The 19,271-nt window shown below is 40.2% G+C and overlaps 1 protein-coding gene across 2 annotated transcripts in view; it reads right to left on the bottom strand.

Annotated features, from left to right (window-relative positions):
• The window catches only part of NEDD4 (NEDD4 E3 ubiquitin protein ligase), a 168,020-nt gene that overhangs the window by 101,384 nt on the left and 47,365 nt on the right, over positions 1-19,271 (bottom strand). The gene's annotated exons all lie outside the window — the stretch shown is intronic.

Genomic DNA, 19,271 nt, shown 5'->3' with positions numbered 1-19,271 from the left:
CGTCACTGCACTGTCCAGCCTGGGCATCAGTGTGAGGCTACGTCTCAAAAAACGAAAAGAAAAGAAAAAAGAAAAATAGTGTAAGACAATCTTTTTTCAAAGAAGATGTAGAAGAACTTTTGAGGAGATGTAACTGAGATGAGACTTGAAAGATGGGAAGAATTTAAATGAGAAGGTATACAGAATATGCACGGCAAAGTCACATGAGAAAAGAAGGCACAGGGGCAGAATGAGCATGCTCTAAGGAAATAAGACTGACAATTTTTTTTTTTTTTGAGATAGAGTCTCACTCTGTCACCCAGGCTGAAGTGCAGTGGCGCAATCACAGCTCAGTGCAACCATGCTCAAGCAAACCTCCTACCTCAGCCTCCTGAGGGTCTACAGGCATGCACTACCACGCTCGGCTAATTTTTAATTTTTTTTTTTGTAGAGACAAGGTCTCACTGTGTTGCCTAGGCTGATCCTGAACTCCTGGCCTCAAGTGATCCTCCCGTCATGGCCTCACAAGAATATTTCTGTATTAAAGACTGGCAAGAAAAGTTTGGTTAGTTAGGGTAGAGCCAGGGTGGGGACACTGACATCCAGAAGAAGAGTTAAGACTTGATTGGTAGGGGGACCGAAGCAGTTTTAAAAGGAGACATGACAAAATTTAGGTCACATCTGAAGATTATTTTGTCAGTGATGCACAAAATGAATTGGGCTGGAGAGAGACCCTGGTGTCTACAGGAGCTGGAGCCCTAGTAACTCATGCATGGAGTCAGTAGAGCTTTGCTCAGGATGGCCCCAGTGGGAGTAGGGAGGGAGACAGGGCTACAGAAACCATTTTGAGGAAAAACCTCCGAAGTATCAATGTCTATCAAAATACCTAGCAGAGACTGCCGATGTTTAATGAATACTGCTAAGAAACTAACCTGCTGTCCTGGGTCAGCCTGTAATTAACAGCTCATAACAGGATTCACTACCTCAACTATCTTTTTTTCTCCCCCCTCACTCTGTTGCCCTGGCTGGAGTACAGTAGTGCAATCTCACCTCACTGCAACCTCTGTCTCCCGGGTTCAAGCAATTCTCCTGCCTCGACCTTCCAAGTAGCTAGGAATACAGGGGCGTGCCACCAGGCCTGGCTAATTTTTTGTAATTTTTTTTTAAGTAGAGACAGGGTTTCACCATGTTGGCCAGGCTGGTCTCGAACCCCTGACCTCAGGTGATCCACCCACCTCGGCCTCCTAAAGTGCTGGGATTACAGGCATGAGCCATCAGGCCTGGCCTATCTTATCTTTTCAATCTACCTTTCTTACTGTAATTGGAGTGACTTACCTAGAAGACGTTTAGGCCATCTTTACACCCTACTTAAAAGTTGTCCCCAGTGGTCTAAATAACAAAATCCAAATGCCTGAGTATGGAATGATCCTTCATGATCTGTCCAATTTGCCTTTCTGGCCTTGTGTCCTATAAATGTCCCCCTGCCCAACCAAATATATATCTACCCTATACTGTAATCACACTGGAAACTCACTACTAACTGCTTCTTGCATTTTCTGATTTGTACTTCTGTGCACGTTAAGGTCTATCCACTTGCAACACCTTCTCCACTCTACATGTCTACATTTGTGCTCATCATTCAAGCCCAGCTCAAATGCCAACCTCTCCCTAGAACCTGACCTCCCCATTCACTACTACTCCTGTTTTCAAAGTAGTTGATCAGACTTACTGCATTTTTTCTTTTTATTAAAGTTAGTTGGGCATATGTGTGATATATCCCTACCGAATTATAAACACCACAAATGACTTATTCATGTTGCTTTTTGTATTTCAGAAGCACATAATAAATGTAAAAATATAGTTTAAAATGTGTAGTGAGAATACTAATTAAAAATTAGCAACCTGAACATAAACACTTATCTTCTCTCTTGGGAGATTCTATTTAAATCGTAGGCAATAGTTTGTAAAAGATATAAAACCATTACAGCAAAGAAGATGAGAGGGCCATCAGCAGCTGAGCAATTTCAACAGTTACCTAGCAGACAGATGAAGCAGCCATGGAAGTGATGATGGAGGGCAGAGGAAGCTGAAAACCACTGAAAGAACAGAGTGTCAAAGCAAAAGGGGCAACTACCCTAATGACAGAATGTCTCAAATACCACCTTCGCCTCTGGATGGTACATGTACGCACACGCACGAGCACGCGTGCACACATACCCTCTTAGTAGAGATCTTCTCTTTACGTCTATTTTTAGGAGGAGATTTAATGAAAATATAAGCATCAGATTTTTTTCCTTTTTTTAAAAAATCTATTTTAGTTTTGGGAGTACATGTACAAGTTGGTTCTATAGATAAACAGTGTGCCGTTGGGGTTTGTTGTACATATTATTTCATCACCCAGGTAATAGGCATAGCGCCCAACAGGTAGCTTTTCTATCCTCACCCTCCTCCTGTCCTCTACCCTCAAGCAGGCCCCGGTGTCTATTGTTCCCTTCTTTGTATCCATGCATACTCATGTTTAACTTCCATTTATAAGTGAGAACATGTAGTGGTTGGTTTTCTGTTCCTATAAGCATCAGTTTTAATATATAAAATATAAATGGTAACTAAAAATGTAACATGCAATAGTTAAATGTTTATGCATTTTACCTAGAGAAACAACAGATGATTTTTCTATTTTATCACTGTTAAGTATGACTACATTACCAGAGATCACGAACATACAAATTAGAAAAACTGTCCTCAAAGGAAAAAGAGATGATTTAGGAAACAAAAGAAAAGAGTTTTAAAAACTCTAAGGAGTATCCTTAGAAACATTTAGGAATGTCTTGCATCCATAAAACAAAAACAAGATACTAAAAAAGGGAACTGGAAAACAAAAAAGAGGTGCTGGAATGAAAAATGACTGTTGAATTAAAATAGAAGTGCTTTAAGAAAAATTTGTGGAAATCTCCCCAAAGGTAAAATAAAAAACTAAGTTGAAGGGAAATGAGCGAAAATAAAAAAAGAGGATTTTTTGAACAGATTCAGTGAAAGAATGAACCCCTAATGCCCTAAAAAAGAGGTTGGGCAAATTATGGCGTGTGTGCTAAATCCAGCCAGCAATCTACTTTTTAATTTAATGGCTCACAAGATAAGAATATTTTTTATATTTTTAAATGGTTACATTTCAGATAGATATATAAATACCTATAACCATAACCTTGATTTTGCCTCCCAACCTACAACACCCAAAATATTTTACTATCTGGCCCTTTAAGAAAAAGTTCACTGTCCCTTGTCCTAGACAATCACTGTATGTTATCTATTAACGTCTCTCATGTATCTAGAATGGTACTTGTTAAGATGAGCCTTGGACGATGTGAGAAAATAGTTACTCAAACCATTTTCTGATTCTGTGGTTCACATGAGGAATTCTGATTGAGAAGAACAGAAAATCACTCTAGGTGACCTTCCACTCAACTAGCTGGAATCCCCAAATGATCATACAAAGAGAGGGAAGAAAATCATTAAAGAAATTATTCACACAACGTCCGAGTTGAAGAGAAACAGTATTCATTAGACTGAAATGCTTACTGATACGGTTTGGCTGCGTTCCCTACCCAAAACTCACAGGAATTGTAATAATCCACATGTGTCAAGGGCAGGGCCAGGTGGAGATAATTGAATCACTGGGGTGGTTTCCCCCATACTGCTCTCCTGGTAATGAATAAGTCTCACGAGACCTGACGGTTTTAAAAATGGGACTTCTCCTGCACACACTCTCTTGCCTGCTACCATGTATAATATGCCTTTGCTTCTCCTTTGCCTTCTGCCATGATTGTGAGGCCTCCCCAACCATGTGGAACTGTGAGTCCATTAACCTCTTTCCTTTATAAATTATCCAGTCTTGGGTATGTCTTTACTAGCAGCATCAGAATGGACTAATCCACTTACCAAAGGCCTAACACAATGGATTTTTAAAACTGTACATACAAGGCATACCACTGTGAAATTTTAAAACACTGGCATAAAAATAATTATTAAAATTTTTCAGAGAAAGAGAAGGAAAGAGGGAAAAAAAGGGACAAGTATCATATCTTTCAACAGAAATACAAAATACAATTGGAAAAGATGAGAAAGCAATGTCTTCAAATTTCTGAGGAAAAATAATGTTTACACAAGAATCCTATGAATGGCCAAACGTAAGCTGGCTATTTATTCACCTATCATAGTTGGAAATCGACTTGGAACATGCATGCATGAACTTTTTAATAATATGGGAAATATGATCAGAGTAACAAACAGAAACAGTTAAAAAGTGGGTAGCAGGAACAGAAGGGAGGACAGAGCACTAGAATTTATTGTTTTTCATTTTAAGCCCTTTTATACTATCTCATTTTAAAATTATGTGCAAATTCTTTCAAAAGATTTTTTTAATTTGTTAAAGATAGAAATAAAACTATGATCACAAAAAATAGTTTATATGATGATATTTTAAGAAAAGGCAAAAGCAGAAAAAAAAATAAAAATATCAGCGATAGACTTATTGAAAAAAAGGATAACTATATTAGTCTATAAATGCATAAAACAGCAGAGGAAAAAAGTTGCCAAAAGAATTTCCAATTTTCCAAAAAGAACAAAGGTGTTGATAAGTATATGATTCTATTGTGTTCATAAAGAACCTGAAGCAATATTCCTGAACATTCCCACAGCCAGTGGTTGTGGGAACAAACAATACAGGTACATCTTTAAAATAGCTTTACTAGCTATAATGCACATAGCATACACTCTTCCCTTTGAAGTATACAATTCAGTGGTTTTCAATACATTCAGAGAATGTGCACCATCACCACAATTTTAGCACATTTTTACAATTACAAAATGAAACCTTGTGTCTTTTAACAGATACTCTTCATTTTCCCTCAACTTTCCCAGGAAACCACTAATCTACTTTCTGTCTCCATAGATTTGTCCATTCTGGACATTTCATGTAAATGGAATCATACAACATATGGTCTTTTGTAATTGGCTTCTGATATGGTTTGACTGTGTCCCCACTCAAATCTCATCTTGAATTGTAGTTCCCATAATCCCTATGTGTAGTGGGAGGGACCTGGTGGGAGGTAATTGAATCATGGTGGTTGTTACCTTGATGCTGTTCTCGTGATAGTGAGTGAGTTCTCATAAGATCTGATGGCTTTACCCGCATTGGCAAGACAACCCTCAGCCAAAAGAACAAAGCCGGAGGCGTCACGCTACCTGACTTCAAACTATACTACAAGGCTACAGTAACCAAAACAGCATGGTACTGGCACCAAAACAGAGATATAGACCGATGGAACAGAATAGAGTCCTCGGAAATAATACCACACATCTACAACCATCTGATCTTTGACAAACCTGACAAAAACAAGAAATGGGGAAAGGATTCCCTATTTAATAAATGGTGCTGGGAAAACTGGCTAGCCATATGTAGAAAGCCGAAACTGGATCACTTCCTTACACCTTATACAAAAATTAATTCAAGATGGATTAAAGACTTAAATGTTAAACCTAAAACCATAAAAACCCTAGAAGAAAACCTAGGCAATACCATTCAGGACACAGGCATGGGGAAGGACTTCATGACTAAAACACCAAAAGCAATGGCAACAAAAGCCAAAATTGACAAATGGGATCTAATTAAACTAAAGAGCTTCTGCACGGCAAAAGAAACTACCATTAGAGTGAACAGGCAACCAAGAGAATGAGAGAAAATTTTTATAATCTACCCATCTGACAAAGGGCTAATATCTAGAATCTACAAAGAACTTAAAAACAAATGTACAAGAAAAAAAATCAAACAACCCCATCAAAAAGTAGGCAAAGGATATGAACAGATACTTCTCAAAAGAAGACAGTTCTGCAGCCAACAGACACATGAAAAAATGCTCATCATCACTGGCCATCAGAGAAATGCAAATCAAAACCTCAATTAGATACCATCTCACACCAGTTAGAATGGCAATCATTAAAAAGTCAGGAAACAACAGGTGCTGGAGAGGATGTGGAGAAATAGGAACACTTTTACACTATTGGTGGGAGTGTAAACTCGTTCAACCATTGTGGAAGACAATGTGGCAATTCCTCAAAGATCTAGAACTAGAAATACCATCTGACCCAGCCATCCCGTTATGGGCATATACCCAAAGGATTATAAATCATGCTGCTATAAAGATACACGCACATGTATGTTTACTGTGGCACTATTCACAATAGCAAAGACTTGGAACCAACCCAAATGTCCATCAATGATAGACTGGATTAAGCAAATGTGGCACATATACATCATGGAATACTATGCAGCCATAAAAAAGGAGGAGTTCATGTCCTTTGTAGAGACATGGATGAAGCTGGAAACCATCATTCTGAGCAAACTATGGCAAGGACAGAAAACCAAACACTGCATGTTCTCACTCATAGATGGGAACTGAATAATGAGAACACTTGGACACAGGGTGGAGAACATCACACACTGGGGCCTGTCATGGGGTGGGGGGAGGGGGTAGGGATAGCATTAGGAATAATGGGTGCAGCACACCAACATGGCACATGTATACATATGTAACAAACCTGAACGTTGTGCACATGTACCCTAGAACTTAAAGTATAAAAAAAAAAGAACTGATGGCTTTATAAGGGGTTTTTCACCTTTTTCTTGACACTTCTACTTGCTGCTGCCATGTGAAGAGGGATGTGTTTGCTTCCCCTTCTGCCATGATTGTAAGTTTTTCTTTTGTTTGTTTGTTTTTGAGACGGAGTCCCGCTCTGTCTCCCAGGTTGGAGTGCAGTTGCGCCACCTTGGCTCACTGCAAGCTACGCCTCTCGGGTTCACGCCATTCTCCTGTCTCAGCCTCCCGAGTAGCTGGGACTACAGGTGTCCGCCACTACGCCAGCTAATTTTTTGTATTTTTAGTAGAGACAGGGTTTCACCATATTAGCCAGGATGGTCTCGATCTCCCGACCTCGTGATCCGCCTGCCTCGGCCTCCCAAACTGCTGGAATTACAGGCGTGAGCCACTGCGCCTGGCCCCATGATTAAGTTTTTTGAGGCTTTCCCAGCCATGCTGAACTGTGAGTCAACTAAAACTTTTTCCTTTATAAATGACCCAGTCTTGGCTGGAGGCAGTGGCTCATGTCTGTAATCCCAGCACTTTGGGAGGCTGAGGCAAGCAGATCACCTGAGGTGAGGAGTTCGAGACCATTCTGGCCAACATGGTGAAACCCCCTCTCTACTAAAAATACAAAATTAGCTGGATGTGGTGGCACGCACCTGTAATCCCAGCTACTTGGGAGGCTGAGACAAGAGAATTGCTTGAACCCAGGAGGCAGAGGTTGCAGTGAGCCGAAATTGCGCCACTACACTCCAGCCTGGGCAACAAGAGCGAAACTCTGTTTCAAAATAATGATAATAATGATAATTAAAAATAAATAAATTACCCAGTCTCAGGCATATCTTATGAGCAGTGTGAGAATGGGCTAATACAGCTTCTTTCACTTATGTTTTCAAGGTTCATCCACGCTGTAACTTGTATCAGTACTTAATTCCCTTTTGTTGATGAATAATATTTCATTATATGTGTATATCTCATTTTGTTATCAGTTGATGAACATTTGTGCTGTTTCTAATTTTTGACTATTATGAATAATGCTGCTATGAACATTGGTGCACAAGTTTTCTGTGCATATGTTTTAAGAACACTGTAAAATAAAAAGTGTAAAAAATTAAATGAAATTAGACAAGTATTTTCATAAGCATAAAACAATATAAGAGAAAGTATTCCAGCATTTTAACTTAAATGTTTTATTTCTTTCCACTTTATTTCTTTATGCAAGTAATTATCTCTAATCAACAAATATAAAATTAAATTATAAATATATGGCCACAGAGAAAAAACCAAAACAGTAAAAAAGGATATATAGTGAATTATAAATCTCTGCCTTACCTTTGTCCCACCCCCAGAGCAAATACTGTCAACAGTTTCTTAGGTCCTTCCAGAATTATTTTCTAAAAATACTAGCTTATAAGAAAGCATTTAAAAAATTTTCTGGTTTTACACAAATAGTATATTCCTATATACAGTTTTCTGCATTTTTCTTTTCTTTTTTTTTTTTTTTTGAGATAGAGTTCAACTCTATTGCCTAGGCTGGAGTGCAGTGGCACAATATCAGCTCACTGCAACCTCTGCCACCCAGGTTCAACCGATTCTCCTGCCTCAGCCTCCCAAGTAGCTGTGATTATAGGCGCCCACCACCACGCCTGGCTAATTTTGTATTTTTAGTAGAGAGGGGGTTTCACCATGTTGGCCAGACTGGTCTTGAACTCCTGGCCTCAGGTGATCCACTCGCCTCGGCCTCCCATAGTGGTGGGATTACGGGCATGAGCCACCGTGTCTGGCCTTGTTCTGCCTTTTTCTTCCTTCCTTTAATATAATCTGAAATGAATTATCTATAAAAACATATAAACCTGCCTCTTTTTAAACAGCAGATTAGGATTTCATTGTATGAATATATCATAATTCACTTACTGCTCCACTGATGGGGTCTCCCGCCTTCTTCCTAGCTAAAAGAATTATGATTTTATTCAAATATTGGGTGACTATGTATATCAGGGATAGACAGCAACTCCTCTCTCCCAGGGGCTGAATTTTGATTCCTCTAAGCCTTAGGGTAACACCATTTTCCTCACCAACAATGGGGTAGGAAATACGCACATTACACAATTCTGGCCCAAGGGGAAAAGATCCAGTCTTCTGGAGGGTCCTCTGGAAAAAGGTTCTTCACTTTTTTAAAGAGATTCTCAGCAAAGGCCGGCCACGGTGGCTCATGCCTGTAATCCCAGCACTTTGGGAGGCTGAGGCGGGCAGATCACGAGGTCAGGAGATCAAGACAATCCTGGCTAACATGGTGAAACCCCATCTCTACTAAAACCACAAAAAGGTAGCCGGGCGTGGTGGCGGGCGCCTGTAGTCCCAGCTACTTGGGAGGCTGAGGCAAGAGAATCGTTTGAATCCGGGAGGCGGAGGTTGCAGTGAGTTGAGATTGCGCCACTACACTCCAGCCTGGGTGACAGAGTGAGACTCTGTATAAAAGAAAAAAAAAAAGAGAGAGAGAGAGAGGTACTCAGCAAAAAGCTCTGCGTTTTCAGCCTCTGGACATCATCATGTCTTTGGAACTGCTATAAGTATCTGTGACCACAGAGAGCAAGCCAAGAGAATCCCACAGAAGCTGGGTCAAGCATGACTTCTTTCACCTGCTGCAATGACCAACCTTCTTCTATGCTTCTTATGATTAGAGCTAACCAGTATGCTTATTGTGTAAGGCAGTTTTTGTTGTTACTTCGAGTCTATAACTTGAAGCTCAAAGCATCCTAAATGATACACTTTGTCAGAGGGGTCCCTCCTAAACCTCCTAGACTAAGTGATCCGCCATCCCTGTATTTACTCTCTGGTACCATTGTTTTCCCTTCCATAATGCTCAGCACACTGGTAATAACTTTGAGTTACCTGTTCACACTGGTCCATACTAGACAGTAAGTTTCATTGAGGGTAGGGACTGTGGCCATCGCATTAACAAGCACAGCAAAGTGCCTGAGAAATAGGTTAGAAAAATATCACACCAAATCTGTGTGCATATGTAGGTAAGTTTTTTTTTTTCCGTATCCATAAAAATACAAAAGAAAAAAAAAAACCACATAGGAAATCCCAGAAGAGTATACAATCAGTGGTGGTTTTATAGAGATAAAATCACGGCTGATTTTCATTTCTCTTTATTTAAAAAAAATCTATCTTGTATAAGTTACATTACTTCTATAACATAATATAAACATACACTTACATATATATACATTATATACATCTAATATATTGAGTATGGATGCTTAAAATATACACAGAGCACCTGCAGAATGTAGGAAATGGGGTGAGGCTTTTTCAGATGCCCGTGCACAATTCTTAAGCATAGAGCAAATAACATGTGCAGTGCACCTAATGTGTTGTACATTTTTCCCTCTGAGCATGTGAAGTGTAGATTTTAATTATAATTTGCTATTTTTTTCTTTTTTTTTTTTTGAGACAAAATTTCACTCTTGTCGCCCAGGCTGGAGGGCAAAGGGGTAATCTCAGCTCACTACAACCTCTGCCTCCCAAGTGATTCTCCTGCCTCAGCCTCTTGAGTAGTTGGGATTACAGGCATGCGCCATGATGTCCAGCTAATTTTTGTATTTTTAGCAGAGATGAGGTTTCACCATATTGGCCAGGCTGGTCTTCAACTCCTGACCTCAGGCAATCCACCCTCCTTGGCCTCCCAAAGCGCTGGGAATACAGGCATAAGCCACCACTCCTGGCCATAATTGGCTATTGAGCACTAACTTCAACTTGGAGTTTCCCATTTGTGTTAACTTGTCAATAACAGTTTTTCACAAAAACTTTTTTTGAACTTCATGTTTTCTCAAAGACATAAAAGCTGCCTTCAACTTCTGACCACAATTTCCATTTGGCCGAATGCCCAAGAACCATGCTTTGCTGTAATATATTTATCTCAACAGACATTTTTATGGTGAATACATTCAGTTGAAAACATTCTGGGCTATATACAAATGATGATATAAATGACAAACAGGAAAACAGAGGATCACACATAATAATGTCCTTTGTACAGAAGATATTTCACCATATGTTTTCAGCTTTTTACTAGGCATAATGAATTAGCACTGATCCACACAAATTTATCTAGTTATCCTTATAATAAATTAGCAAAATTTCTAATTGAAACAAACGTGCAGACTATGATCCCAAAAATGAAGTAAATATTTGGTAAATGTTACTAGCTAAAACATTTGGTAGTAATAAAGTTATGGAAAATAAAATAAAAAAATAAGGAAATGGCAGTAGAGTCCTAATCCTGATTTGTCAATTACAAATAGCCTTCTTTCAACACAAAAATAAACGGAAAGATATCGCGTGTTCATGGATTGGAAGAACTTAATATTGTTAAAATGTCCATACTATCCAAAGTAATCTAGAAATTCAATGCTACACCCATCAAAATCCCAATGGTATTTTTTATAGAAATAGAACAAATAATCCTAAAATTCATACAGAACTACAAAAGACCCTGCATCTTGAGAAAGAAGAACAAAGCTAGAGGCATAATAGTTCCTGATTTCCAAATACATTACAAAGCTACAGTAATTAAAACAGTCTGATACAGGAATTAAGACCGACGGAGACCAATGAAATAGATAGATCAAAAACAAACCCAAGAAATACAGTTCAATGATCTTCGACTCAGGTGCCAAGCATACACAAAGGGGAAAGGACAGTCTCTTCAACAAATGGTGGCCAGGCACAGCGGCTCACACCTGTAATCCTAGCACTTTGGGAGGCTGAGGTGGGAGGATCATGAAGTCAAGAGATCAAGACCATCCTGGCCAACGTGATGAAACCCCGTCTCTACTAAAAATACAAAAATTAAGCTGGGCATGGTGGCACGTGCCTGCAGTCCCAGCTATTCAGGAGGCTGAGGCAGGAGAATCATTTGAATCTGGGAGGTGGTGGTTGCAGTGAGCCGAGATGGTGCCACTGCATTCCAGCAAGACTCTGTCTCAAAACAAAACAAAAACCAAAACAAAAAAACAACAAATGGCTTAGGAAAACTGGATATCCACATGCAAAAGAAAGAAATTGGACCCTCATCTTAAAACAAACACAAAAATCAACACAAAAATCAGCTCAAAATTAATTAAAGACACAAACAAGACCTGAAACTATAAAACTCCTAGAAGAAAACAGAGGAGAAGCTTCTTGACTTTGGTCTTGACGATGCCAATGATTTTTTGGGTGACACCAAAAACACAGGCAATGAAAGCAAAAACTGACAAGTGTGGCTACATTTAACTAAAAAGCTATATGACAAAGGAAACAACAAAGTGAAAAGGCACCCTACAAAATGGGAAAAATATTTGCAGACCATGTATAAGACAAAAAGTTGATTTCCAAACTTCAAAATTACATACAAAAGGAACTCATAAAACCCAATAGCAAAAACAAACTAGCAACAACAACAACAAATAAAATAAACTCCCAGGTACAGTGGCTTATGCCTATGATCTCAGCGCTTTGGAGGGTAAGGCAGGAGGATCACTTGAATCCAGGAGTCTGAGACCAGCCTGGGTAAAACAGTGAGGCACTACAAAAAAAAAAAAATTAAAAATGTCTGGGCGTGGTGGTGTGCACCTGTGTTTGCAGCTACTAGGGAGGCTGAGGTGGGGGGTCACTTCAGCCTAGAAGGCTGAGGCTGCAATGAGCCATGATTGTGCCACTGCACTCCAACCAGGTAACAGAGTGAGACCCTGTCTCACAAAACAAAACAAAAACGGGGGCAGTTTCCCCCATGCTGTTCTCATGACAGTGAGTGAGTTCTCCGGAGATCTAACAGTTTTACAAAGGGTTCGCCCCCTTCACTTTCTCTTCTCTCTCCTACCACCTTGTGGAGAAGATGCCTGCTTCCCGTTCATCTTCTGCCATGATTGTTAACTTTCCTGAGGCCTCCCCAGCCATGTGGAACTGTGAGTCAATTAAACCTCCTTTGTTCATAAATCACCCAGTCTCAGGTAGTATCTTTATCATAGTGTGAAAACGGACTAATACAAACAACAAAGAACCCAATTTAAAAAATGAACTAAAGACTTGAATAGACATTTCTCCAAAGACAAATAGCCTACCCTTTATGTAAAAAGGTGTTCACAAATCACTAATCATCAGGCAGATGCAAATCAAAACCACACCTGTTAGGATGACTATTACAAAAATTTTTACATCTTTTTAGGTAACAAGTTTTGGTGAAGATGTGGAGAAATTGGAATCCCTGCACACTGTTGGTAGCAATGTAAAATGGTCCAGCCTCTATAGAAAACAGTATAAAGGTTTCCCATAAAATTAAAAAATAGAACTACCGGTCATCTAGCAACCCCACTTCTACGAATGTAGCCAGAGGAAATAAAATCGCTGCAATTAAAGTTATCTGCCCTCCCACGTTCATTACAGCATTATTTACAGTAGCCAAGATATGGAAATAACCTAAATACCCATTGAAGGATACATGAAGAAAACGTGGCATATACATACAGTAGAATACTATTCAGCCTTCAGAAAGGAAACCCTGCCATTTGCAACAAAATGGATGAACCTTGAGGACATTACCCTAGATGAAATAAGCTAGTCCCAAAAGAACAAATACTGATGATCTTACTCACAAAAAGTATTTAAAATAGTCAAATTCATAGAAGCAGAGAGTAGAATAGTGGTTTAATACTACATTGTACACCAAAACCTTTGTGAAGAGGGTAGATATCAAGTGTTCTTACCACAAAAAAAGGGGTGATAGGAGGAAACTTTTGGAGGTGACGGATATGTTTATGACTTTGATTGTGGTGATGGTTTCACAGCTGTATGCATATGTTTAAACCTATCAAACCTTATGTATTAAATATGTGCAGGCTTTTTCTATATGAACTATACCCCCAATAAATCAGTTAAAATTTTGTTTAAATGGCTTTCTTATTTTTCTCATTAACATCTTTAATTCCAAAGTAGTCCTTCCTCCCTCCCTCCCTCCTTCCCTCCTCCCCCTTTCCCTCTCTCTCTCGCTCTCTGTTTCTCTGTCTCTGTCTATCTCTGTCTCTTTCTTTTGGGACTATGTCTCACTATGCTGCCCAGGGTATCCTCAAATTCCTTGGCTCAAAGTATTCTCTCCTATGTCAGCCTCCCAAATAGCTGGGACTATAGGTGTGTGCCACCATGTCTTGTGAAGAGGGTCATTTTTTTGGTAGAGATGGGATCTCACTATGCTGCTCAGGATGATCTTAAACTTTTGGGGGGCCCACCCTGGCCTCTCAAAGTGCTGGTATTATGGGCATGAGCCACCATGACAGGTCAAATAGTCTTTCTAACAGGAGAAAATGATCATCAAAAATAATGGTAAGATTTTAAAATTGCAAACACCTTAACTTTTTTAAAATAAAAAAATAAGTTACAACATTAATTCCTCTAACAGATATCCATATTTTCTATTTCTACTTATATTGGTTTTAGTATATTTTGGCTTATAAGAATTTATCTATTTAAACTAAGTTGTTAAAATTACCGGCATAAAAATTAGTTACAATATTACCTTTTAAAAAAAGTATCTGTAGGTTCCCTCCTCTGATTCCTAATATTAGTCATCTGAGTTCTCTCTCTCTCTCTCTCATATAAGGCCAGTTGTCGTCTACCAACTTCATTAAGTTTTTTGAAGATCCATCTTTGGTTTTATTTATTTTCTCTACTTTGTGTCCATTTTCTTGTCCATTGATTTCTATTCTTCTTTCTTTTTCTTTAAAGAACTTAAGGTGGAAGCTTAGATCAATGATTTTGAATATTTCTTTATTTATATATAAGTAGTTAAAGGTATAAATTAATCTCTAAGCACTGAATTAGCTTCAGCCCACATTTTGGTATGTTACACTTTAACAATCAATCAGTTAAAATGCTTTTTAATTTCCCTTATATTTTCTTTTTTGATCCATGGTTTATTCAAAAGAAACTTGTTTAATTTCTAAACATTTGTGATACATATATACGTGTGTTACTGAATTCTAACTTAAATCTGTTGTGATAAGAGAACCTATCCTGTTAAATTTCTTTTTTTTTTTTTTTTTTTTAATTGAGACAGAGGTTCACTCTGTCACCCAGGCTGGAGTCCAGCGGCGCGATTTCAGCTCACTGCAACCTCCGCCTCCCAGGTTCAAGCGATTCTCGTGACCAGTCTTCCAAGTAGCTGGTATTACAGGTGCACGTCACCACACGCAGCTAATTTTTGTATATATTTTTTCTTTAGTAGAGGCAGGGTTTCATCACGTTGGCCAGGCTTGTCTCAAACTCCTGACCTCAAGTGATTCGCCTGCATCAGCTTCCCAAAGTGTGAGGATTATAGGCGTAAGCCATCAATCCTGCTCAACCAATCCTGTTGAATTTCAATCCTTTTAAGTGTACTGAAACTTGGTTTACAGCCCAATATGTGGTCTATCTCAGTAAATGTTCCATGGGCATATAAAAAGAATATACACTTGGGTATTAGCTGTAGTGTTCTATACATGTCAAATAGGTTAACTCGATTGCTAGTGTTGTTCAAATCATCTATGTATTTACTAAATTTTTTGTCTAGTTGTTATATCAGTTACCAAGAGAAAAGTGACAAAATCAACTATGGTGGATTTGTTTATTTAGTTCTGTCAATTTTTACTTCATAATTTTAAAGATTTATTACTAGGTCCATACACATTTCAGATTGTATGTCTTCTTGTTGAATTCACCCTTTATAATCATGAAATGCCCTCTTCATCTCTGGCAATACTGTCCTGAAGTCTAATTTGGCTGATGTTAACACAACCATTAGCATATTTTTTCTGGTGTTTGTATGGTATCTGATATGGTTTGGAATTATGTCTCTGCCCAAATCTCATGTCAAATTGTAAACCCTAATGTTGGAGGAGGGGCCAGATGGGAGGTGACTGGATCATGGAGGCAGACTTCCCCCTTGCTGCTCTGGTGACAGTGAGTGACTTCTTATGAGATTTGGTTGCTTAAAAGTGTGTAGTACTTCCCCCTTCATTCTCCTCCTCCTTCTCTGGCCATGTAAGATGAGCCTGCTTCCCCTTCACCTTCTGTCATAATTGTTAAGTTCCCTGAGGTCTCCCCAGCCATGCTTCCTGTACAGCCTGTGGAACTGTGAGTCAATTAAACCCGTTTTCTTTATAAATTACTCAGTCTCAGGTAGTTCTTTATGGCAATGCAAGAATAAAGTAATACAGAAAATTGGTGTTGGGAAGTGGGGCATTGCTATACAGATACCTGAAAATGCGGAAGCATGTATGGAAGTGGGTAATGGGCAGAGACTGAAACAGCTTGGACAGATCAGAAGAAGAAAGGAGGATGGGGGAAAGATAGAACTTACTTCCTAGAGACTTGTTGAATGGCTGTGACCAAAATGCTTATAGTGATATGGACAGGAAAGTCCAGGCTGAGAAGGTCTCGAAGATGAGGAATCTTTTGGGAACTGAAATAAAGGTCCCTCTTGCTATGCTTCTGCAAAGAAACTGGCAGCATTGTGCCCCTGCTCTAGAAATCTGTGGAACTTTGAACTTGAAAGAGATGATTTAGGGTATCTGGCAGAAGAAATTTATAAGCAGCAAAGTGTTCAAGATGTGGCCTGCTTCTAACCATATGCTTATATGCATTCACAGAAATGATCTGAAACTGGAACTTATATTTAAAAGGAAAGCAGAGAATAAAAGTTTGGAATATGTGCAGCCTGACCAAGTGGTAGAAAAGAAAGCCCCATTTTGTGGGGAGGAATTCAAGCCAGCTGCTGGAGCTGAATGTTCACAGCAGCCAAGACAATGGGGAAGATGCCTTGAATGCATTTTAGAGACCTTTGTGGTAGCTCCTCCTATCACAGCCCCAGAGGACTAGAAGGGAAGAATGATTTCACAGGCCAGGCCCTGGGCCCTGCTGCCCTCCACAACTGTGGTATACTGCTCTCTGAGTCCTAGCCACTCCAGCTTCAGCTGTGGGTAAAAAGGACCCAGATATGTCTCAGGCTGCTGCTCTAGAAGGTTCAAACTATAAGTCTTGGTGGCTTTCACATGGTGTTAAGCCTGAAAGTGTGCAGAGGACAAGAGCTGAGGCTTAGGAGCTCTCTGTAGATTTCAGAGGATGTATGGAAATGCCTGGCTATCCAGACAGAAGTCTGCTGCAGGGGCAGAGCCCTCATGGAGAACTTCTACTAGGGCAGTGTGGATGGCAAATGTGGGACTGGAGTCCCCACACAGGGTTCCGACTGGGACACTGCCTAGTAGAGCTGTGAGAAGTGGGCCACTATTGTCCAGACCCCAGAATGGGAGATTAACAGCTTGCACTATTTGCCTGCAAAACCTGCAGGCATTCAACACTAGCCTGTGAAAGCAGCTGAAGGGGCTGTACATTGCAGAGACACAGGGGTGGAGACACCCAAGGCCTTTGGAAACCATCCCTTGCATCAGTGTGACCTGGATGTGAGACACAGAGTCAAAGGAGATTATTTTGGAGCTTTAAGATGTAATGATTGGAAGATGGCCAAATAGGAGCAGCTCCGGTCTGCAGCTCCTGGTGTGATCGATGCAGAAGATGGGTGATTTCTACATTTCCAACTGAGGTACCCAGTTCATCTCATTTGGACTGGCTGGACAGTGGGTACAGCCCACAGAGGGCAAGCCAAAGCAGGATGGGGCACTGCCTCACCTGGGAAGCACAACAGGTTGGGGGATTTCCCTTTCCTAGTCAAGGGAAGCTGTGACAGACTGTACCCGGAAAAATGGGACACTTCCGGCCAAATACTGTACTTTTCCCACAGTCTTAGCAACTGGCAGACCAGGGAATTCTCTCTCATGCCTGGCTCGGTGGATACCACGCCCACGGAGCCTTGCTTACTGCTAGCGCAGCAGTCTGAGATCGACCTGACCGTCTGCAGCCTGGTGGGGTGAGGGGCGTCCACCATTGCTGAGGCTTGAGTAGGTAAACAAAGTGGCTGGGAAGCTCAAACTGGGTGGAGCCCACCTCAGCTCAGCAAGGCCTACTGCCTCTATAGACTCCACCTTTGTTAGCAGGGCATAGCTGAACAAAAGGCAGCAGAAACCCCAGCAGACTTAAACGTCCCCATCTGACAGCTCTAAAGAGAGTAGTGATTCTACCAGTATGGCATTGGAGCTCTGATAACAAAAGCAGACTGCCTCCTCGAGGTCACTGACCCCTGTATAACCTAACTGGGAGACACTTCCCAGTAGGGGCCGACAGACACCTCATACAGGCAGGTGCCCCTCTGGGACAAAGCTTCCAGAGGAAGGATCAGGCAGCAATTTTGCTGTTCTGCAATATTTGCTGTTCTGCATCCTCCGCTGGTGATACACAAGCAAACAGGGTCTGGAGTGGACCTCCAGCAAAATCCAACAGAACTGCAGCTGAGGGACCTGAGTAGTAGAAGGAAAACTAACAAACAGAAAGGAATAACATCAACATCAACAAAAAGGACATACACACCAAAACCCCATCTGTATGTCACAAACCTCAAAGACCAAAGGTAGATAAAACCACAAAGATGGGGAGAAACCAGAGCAGAAAAGCTGAAAATTCTAAAAACCAGAGCGCCTCTTCTTCTCCAAAGGATCGCAGCTCCTCTCCAGCAACAGAACAAAGCTGGAAGGAGAATGACTTTGATGAGATGACAGAAGTAGGCTTCAGAGGGTCGGTAATAACAAACTTCTCCGAGCTAAAGTAGCATGTTCTAACCCATCGCAAGAAAGCTAAAAACCTTTAAAAAGGTTAGACAAATGGCCAACTAGAATAAACAGTGTAGAGAAGACCTTAAATGACCTGATGGAGCTGAAAACCATGGCATGAGAACTTCATGACACATGCACAAGCTTCAGTAGCTGATTCGATCAAGTGGAAGAAAGGATACCAGTGATTGAAGATGAAATTAATGAAATAAAGTGAGAAGACAACTTCAGAGAAAAAAGAATAAAAAGAAACGAACAAAGCCTCCAAGAAATACGGGACTATGTGAAAAGACCAACTCTATGTTTGATTGGTGTACCTGAAAGTGACAGGGAGAATGGAACCAAGCTGGAAAACACTCTTCAGGATATTTCCCAGGAGAACTTCTCCGACCTAGCAAGACAGGGCAATATTCAAATTCAGGAAATACAGAGAACACCACAAAGATACTCCTCAAGAAGTGCAACACCAAGATACATAACTGTCAGATTCACCAAGTTTGAAATGAAGGAAAAAATGTTAAGGGCAGCCAGAGAAAGGTAAGGTTACCCACAAAGGGAAGCACATCAGACTAACAGCGGATCTCTCGGCAGCAACCCTACAAACCAGAATAGAGTGGAGGCCAATACTGAACATTCTTAAAGAAAAGAATTTTCAACCCAGAATTTAATATCCAGCCAAACTAAGCTTCATTAGTGACGGAGAAATAAAATCCTTTATAGACAAGCTGAGAGATTTTGTCACCACCAGGCCTGCCTTACACGAGTTCCTGAAGGAAGCACTAAACATGGAAGAGAACAACTGGTACTAGCCACTGCAAAACCATGCCAAATTATAAAGATCGTCGATGCTATGAAGAAACTGCATCAATTATGGGCAAAATAACCAGCTAACATCATAATCATAGGATCAAATTCACAC

This window comes from Piliocolobus tephrosceles, chromosome 6 (genome assembly GCF_002776525.5).
Source record: "Piliocolobus tephrosceles isolate RC106 chromosome 6, ASM277652v3, whole genome shotgun sequence".
NCBI lineage: Eukaryota > Metazoa > Chordata > Mammalia > Primates > Cercopithecidae > Piliocolobus > Piliocolobus tephrosceles.
Note: the sequence above shows the minus strand (reverse complement) of the source record. Positions and strands in the feature narration are given on the sequence as shown.